Genomic DNA, 7,956 nt, shown 5'->3' with positions numbered 1-7,956 from the left:
ACTAATCAGGTTTTGATCGCCTGTGTTCTGATGTGATGCTGACTGACCCACATACTGAGGTCGCGGGAGAGTGCACACTCCATGATACACTTTAATGTGTAAATAAAGCCGCCAAACTTCATATCGCTTGTTAGGTAACCGTCAGTACCAAAAGTGCCTACTACATTAGGAACACTGAAACATACGTATGAACGAATAACGTTTGAACATCAACATGCTACATCGTACAGGAAGGTTCGAGGCTTTACGTTTTACATTGTAATAATAAAATTAAGAAGCGTCAGTAATCGACCAATCAAGATCCTTTATAACACCACACGTCAAATAAACACTTGTAGTATTACCTATTTACTGTTAAATTTTACTTGTCGTTTCACACGAAACTCTCCAGTCGTGAGAATAAAGTTTCTTGTACAGTCGGACAACAATATAGCGTGAAAAATAGCAAACAGTGGTCATTTCCATTTGTGATGTTAGAATTGCCCTGCCGTTCTTCCAAATTTTAACGACGATAGGCAGTCTTTTGATAAACAGGGATGTACATTCTTGGTTTCGTAACGAATAACAGTTATATTTTAGGAATTGATAAAAATGGCACAAAACAAGACGAGAGTCCGGTATCATTGGGGTTACACATTTGAGGGTGACTATGGAGGGTCAAACCCGAGAGGCTGGTATCTTGGAAGTTATACGGATTAAGGTGACTATGGAGGGTCAAATCCGAGAGTCCGGTATCATTGGGGTTACACATTTGAGGGTGACTATGGATGGTCAAATCCGAGAGGCTGGTATCATTGGAGTTACACAGATTAGGGTGACTATGGAGGGTCAAACCCGAGAGGCTAGTATCATTGGAGTTATACAGATTAGGGTGACTATGGAGGGTCAAATCCGAGAGGCTGGTATCATCGGTGTGACACAGATTAGGGTAACTATGGAGGGTCAAATCCGAGAGGCTTGTATCATCGGGGTTATACAGATTAGGGTGACTATGGAGGGTCAAATCCGAGAGGCTAGTATCAGCGGGGTTACACAGATTAGGGTGACTATGGATGGTTAAATCCGTGAGGCTGGGATCATCGGGGTTACACAGATTAGGGTGACTATGGAGGGGCAAATCCGAGAGGCTTGTATCATCGGGGTTACACAGATTAGCGTGACTATGGATGGTCAAATCTGAGAGGCTTGTATCATCGGGGTTACACAGATTAGGGTGACTATAGAGGGTCAAATCCGAGAGGCTAGTATCAGCGGGGTTACACAGATTAGGGTGACTATGGATGGGCAAATCTGAGAGGCTTGTATCATTGGGGTTACACAGATTAGGGTGACTATGGAGGGTCAAATCCGAGAGGCTTGTATCATTGGGGTTACACAGATTAGGGTGACTATGGAGGGTCAAACCCGAGAGGCTAGTATCATTGGAGTTATACAGATTAGGGTGACTATAGAGGGTCAAATCCGAGAGGCTAGTATCAGCGGGGGTACACAGATTAGGGTGACTATGGATGGTCAAATCCCAGAGGCTTGTATCATCGGGGTTACACAGATTAGGGGGACTATGGATGGTTAAATCCGAGAGGCTGGGATCATCGGGGTTACACAGATTAGGGTGACTATGGAGGGGCAAATCCGAGAGGCTTGTATCATCGGGGTTACACAGATTAGGGGGACTATGGATGGTCAAATCCGAGAGTCCGGTATCATCTGGGTTCCACAGATTAGGGTGACTATAGAGGGTCAAATCCGAGAGGCTAGTATCAGCGGGGTTACACAGATTAGGGTGACTATGGATGGTCAAATCCCAGAGGCTTGTATCATCGGGGTTACACAGATTAGCGTGACTATGGATGGTCAAATCTGAGAGGCTTGTTTCATCGGGGTTACACAGATTAGGGTAACTATGGAGGGTCAAATCCGAGAGGCTTGTATCATTGGGGGTATACAGATTAGGGGGACTATAGAGGGTCAAATCCGAGAGGCTGGGATCATCGGGGTTACACAGATTAGGGTGACTATGGATGGTCAAATCCGAGAGTCCGGTATCATCTGGGTTACACAGATTAGGGTGACTATAGAGGGTCAAATCCGAGAGGCTTGTATCATTGGAGTTACACAGATTAGGGTGACTATGGAGGGTCAAATCCGAGAGGCTTGTATCATTGGAGTTATACAGTTGAAAGTGACCGGGGACTGAGTCACTCTCAACTGTTTAACTCCCTGTCACTAATAATATAGCTGGACAATCAACATTAAAAATAAGTTTCATGCTGAAAAAAAATCTGTTTTAGGATTTGAAAAAATACAACCTTTTACCACTTTCGAAGCGAAACAAAATCCGCAAACGCTGGTGACCTTCACATTTAGTGAAAAATGGAGGACGTCATTTTATATGTGTATATATCTGCGGTTAGGGACAGAGAATCAAATCCGGTATTGTACGTAGACCTTTCTTTGGCCTACAATGACCTTTTCTACCTGATTCGTATGCATGTAATTAACAACATGTGGTGTTTTTTTTAGTGACATTTCATATTTTTTCAAGAATCGGCATCATCTTTGTACTATGAATATGTCCAAAACTAGTAAATATACCGCGGATTAATGCCATACATTCAGAGACATGTAAATGTTTAGAGCTCCCATTTATTTTGTCCTTAGTGAAGAGACTCCTCACACCCTCTTTCTTGATGGAGGCCGGGGCGTTCTCCTGTACCCTCACGCCTTCATGGAGGCCGGGGCATTCTCCTGTACTCTCACACCTTCATGGAGGCCGGGGCGTTCTCCTGTACCCTCCCACATGTCGCGATGGAGGCCGGGGCGTTCTCCTGTACCCTCACACATGTCGCGATGGAGGCCGGGGCGCTCTCCTGTACCCTCCAACATGTCGCGATGGAAGCCGGAGCGTTCTATTGTACCCTCATACCTTGATGGATGCCAGGGCGTTCTCCTGTACCCTCACACCTTGATGAATGCCGGGGCGTTCTCCTGTACCCTCACACCCTGATGGAGGCCGGGGCGTTCCCCTGTACCCTCACACCTTGATGGAGGCCGAGGCGTTCTCCTGTACCCTCACACCTTGATGGATGTCGGGGCATTCTCCTGTACACTCACACCCTGATGGAGGCCGGGGCTTTCTCCTGTACCCTCACAACCTGATGGAGGCCGGACCGTTCTCCTGTACTCTCCCACATGTCGCGATGGATGCCGGGGTGTTCTCCTGTACCCTCCCACATGGCGCGATGGAGGCCGGGGCGTTCTCCTGTACCTCCCACATGTCGCGATGGAGGCCGGGGCGCTCTCCTGTACCCTCCAACATGTCGCGATGGAAGCCGGAGCGTTCTATTGTACCCTCATACCTTGATGGATGCCAGGGCGTTCTCCTTTACCCTCACACCTTGATGAATGCCGGGGCGTTCTCCTGTACCCTCACACCCTGATGGATGCCGGGGCGTTCTCCTGTACCCTAACACCCTGATGGAGGCCGGGGCATTCTCCTGTACCCTCACAACCTGATGGAGGCCAGACCGTTCTCCTGTACTCTCCCACATGTCGCGATGTATGCCGGGGTGTTCTCCTGTACCCTCCCACATGTCGCGATGGAGGCCGGGGCGCTCTCCTGTACCCTCCAACATGTCGCGATGGAAGCCGGAGCGTTCTATTGTACCCTCATACCTTGATGGATGCCAGGGCGTTCTCCTGTACCCTCACACCTTGATGGAGGCCGTGGCATTCTCCTGTACCCTCACACCCTGATGGAGGCCGGGGCATTCTCCTGTACCCTCACAACCTGATGGAGGCCGGACCGTTCTCCTGTACTCTCCCACATGTCGCGATGGATGCCGGGGTGTTCTCCTGTACCCTCCCACATGTCGCGATGGAGGCCGGGGCGTTCTCCTGTACCCTCACACTCTGATGGAGGCCGGGGCGTTCTCCTGTACACTCACACCCTGATGGATGCCGGGACGTTCTCCTGTACCCTCAAACCCTGATGGAGGCCGGGGCGTTCTCCTGTACCCTCACACCCTGATGGAGGCCGGTGCGTTCTCCTGTACCCTACCACATGTCGCGATAGATGCCGGGACGTTCTCCTATACTCTCAGACCCTGATGGAGGCGGGGCGTTCTCCTGTACCCTCACACCTTGATGGAGGCCGGGGCGTTCTCCTGTACACTCACTCCCTGATGGATGCCGGGACGTTCTCCTGTACTCTCAGACCCTGATGGAGGCCGGGCGTTCTCCTGTACCCTCACACCCTGATGGAAGTCGGGTCATTCTTCTGTACCCTCACATCCTGATGGAGGCCGGGGCGTTCTCCTGTACCCTCACACCCTGATGGAAGCCGGGGCGTTCTCCTGTACCCTAACATCCTGATGGAGGCCGGGGCGTTCTCCTGTACCCTCACACCCTGATGGAGGCCGTGGTGTTCTCCTGTACCCTAACACCCTGATGGAGGTCGGGGCGTTCTCCTTTACCTTCCCAAATGTCGCGATGGAGGCCGGGGCGTTCTCCTGTACCCTCCCACATGTCGCGATGGATGCCGGGGTGTTCTCCTGTACCCTCACACCTTGATGGAGGCCGGGGCGTTCTCCTGTACTCTCACACCCTGATGGAGGCCGGGGCGTTCTCCTGTACCCTCACACCCTGATGGAGGCCGGTGCGTTCTCCTGGACCCTACCACATGTCGCGATGGAGGCTGGGGCGTTCTCCTGTATCCTCACATATGTCGCGGGAGGCCGTGGCGTTCTCCTGTACCCTCACACATTGATGGAGGCCGGGGCGTTCTCCTGTACCCTCACACCCTGATGGAGGCGGGGCGTTCTCCTGTACCCTCACACCCTGATGGAGGCCGGGGCTATCTCCTGTACCCTCCCACATGTCGCGTTGCTTCTTGATTGCCTTCTTTAATAGCAGTTGCTGATATAATAAGTTCAAAAATGTCTGCTTTTGTATTGGGTGCTATTTCACTTACCATTCCAGTTTTAAAAGGGGTTATCAACATGATGGATAGGCGAAATGCTCCGAATGTATTGATATTACGGTAAGGATAAGGTTATAATCAATAAATCATTTGGTTATATCTTTCACCAATTCATTAAAGTGGAACAAAAAGTAAAATGGCCCCTTTACACTTGTTGCGATCGAAACCAAACGCTGTTCCGCATACATACCGTACTGTAAGTATGGGGAGAACTTGTTTAAGACCTTTACTATCATTACATCTTGTTATGCACTTAAACCGTAATTGTAAATTAAACGAACGGAGAATGGTTTGTGTAAAGGTCTAAGGTGATTGATTAAATGGATTTTTATCATCATCATTTTCTTAAAGTGATCATTTGCATGTGATGTGACTTTGGAAGTGTACACGATTCGGATTAGTCGACACCCATTACCTTGATAGACACATTATTGGTTTTCCTCTCTAATCTTTACCGACCACGACAGTAGCACGTGACACTGGCCTCGTGCCTTATCGCGTACCCACTCCCGCCATTCACTACAATTGTTGCCCACTTTTATTATTGCCTTGTGTTTTTGTCTGTCTGGGACAAAGTCGTGTTTGAAGTTCCACAATAATCCCTTACTATCTACAATGTCTGTTGGCAAAGATAAGCGGAACTGAAAACAAACCAATTTGTCAAGGAACCCAGTTTTTCTTTCAATTATGCGACGTCACTAGATACCTTCTATGGTTTTTACGGCAGAATATTATTGCTATTATAATCCACTTAACTTCGCGCACGATACACGCGCGATCAAAAGTAGGCACGTTTTCCAATTAAATTCCGTCACCTTAGCCTCGGCGATAATCATACATGGTGAAAGTTTTCGTTGTGACGTGCTGTTTCATGCAGAGGCTGGCGGCCGGTGATTGACGGACACCGAGTACGTCATCGACTCGACCGACCACTTGTGCCAGTAAGTGGAGGTGTTATCTCGATAGTGTAGGCTACACTTGAAAGCGTCCAGCATTTTAAGTATGTACATAAAGGACTATTATTCGTATACACGGTGTCAATTTCTTTGTTTTGATATTGTTCTGCTTTTACGTTTAGTAAAAAAAAAAATCCTATTAAATGACTCTTTTTTCAAAATGACTGGTTTCAGAAATACCCTTTCAATTAATAACCATTTTGCGGTGTTTTTTTGAAAATAGATTAACAAATATATTTCAGTTTTTAACCCTATCGCATGTTATTCATTATGTAGTAATAATAGTTCAATAATTCAGACTGTTTACTTGTTTATAATTACGAGCAGTCGTCCAGGCAGCAACACACATGTATTTATCACAGGCAAAAATAGTACAAATACGCGCGATTTGCTCAAATCATCAGGACAATGACATAGATTCTGTAGCTTATATCTTTGTAAATTACCATAAGAAAAAAACACCCATAGTGGCGTCTTGACACGAAGTCAAACTGACGATGTTGAAGACTCATGTTTTCTTTGTGAATGTTCGAATACATTCTCGGTAAAATGATAAATATTGGCTTGAATTCGTTTCCATTTTAAACGGAATTTAAGAAAAATCATTAAGATTCTATAAATGTAATACTCCGCAGAACAAATGTATATTATAACCGGAAAAAGATGATACAATGATCCTAATTAGGGTATTGTAAACTAATAACGATATTACTACGTTTTGTATAAAAATGTGAAACAAAAGCACAAATATTGTGAACCTGCCACCGCAAACAACAATCCATGGATATCAAACACTGACTGACGCAGACCAATGTAAGTCTTACGGAGTTTATCTATTGACACGTTCCTGTGTGGAAGTCAGACTCTACGAAATATCAATAATTATGTCCTTTTGAACAGACTGACTAAGATCGTAAAAGAAATGAAAGCCCCTACGTGTGTTATCTGTGTCGGAAGGAAGTCAAAGGAAATCGTGAAAAGCCGGATATCCCTAAGTCCAAGAAACACGCGCCTTGATCGGATATCAAGTTTACATAATGGAATAATACAAGCACAGTTTTCAAGTGAAGTGTCTGCATTTGAATAGTATATCAAGACAAATTACAAACTGATCCTTGTGTATATCCGTGAACCAAATAGTCGACTCAATTAAACAATTGTCACGTGGATAATAGTGTACACTTCCCGTAACATTGAGTTGCTTCCTTAATCAGTTTTGGTTCGGTAGGAACATTAAAAACAGAAATCCCGGTTTGACATTTACAAGTAACTTCCTGCTGTTTTGACTCGATTTTAATGTGGATCTGAAGGTAAACTGAAGATAGCCCGTCGATCAGAATTTGACATGGTGACTTTTTGCACGCATACATGTATATGTCTGGCTTTAAATGTGACCCGTTGCAGCTATATCGTAAAATGAATTATAGAAAATACAGTGTATCGAGAGTTTTACTGTCTGAACGTTAGTATCTTTGCAGGTTTTCTGTAAGATTATGTTGTCTTTGACTCTTACTTTGTAAATCACAGTACCGCGCTACTTTGAGAGCCGATATTGAAGGAAAAGACAAACGTTGTCGCATTCTCAGTATCATTTGGATAAGCGTAATTCGTTTTTTTTGCATATGCAAAATTGTTTTTATTGGGTATGCAGTATTTCTATGCAAAAAATATTTCGGGTATGTAAAAATACCGATTTTCAGGTATGCAATGTTCGATTTTTTTTAGTAAAGTATATAATTTCTAAAAGTCCTAAATCGTTTAATTGTGGCGCATTTCTCACGCAAAATTGGTCCAGATATTGTAATTTACTCTTTATAGAGAACACACGTAGCACAATGAAGATTCGCCTTACAACAAGAGAACAAACTAGTTTTAAAAAGACGGAGTAGGGTGCACATGTACTCTCCGTTATCAGTTTTGAGGACAGTTGCCGTATTTGACTTCACAGTGAAGCAACTGATGTAGAATACAACGGGTGGGAAAACAACGTTGATGTCTCGGATTCAAACGTGGAGATTT

Source organism: Mizuhopecten yessoensis, unplaced genomic scaffold (assembly GCF_002113885.1).
Source record: "Mizuhopecten yessoensis strain PY_sf001 unplaced genomic scaffold, ASM211388v2 scaffold1255, whole genome shotgun sequence".
NCBI classification, from domain to species: Eukaryota; Metazoa; Mollusca; class Bivalvia; order Pectinida; family Pectinidae; genus Mizuhopecten; species Mizuhopecten yessoensis.
The sequence above is the reverse complement of the archived record's forward strand: the minus strand, read 5'-3'. Positions refer to the sequence as shown.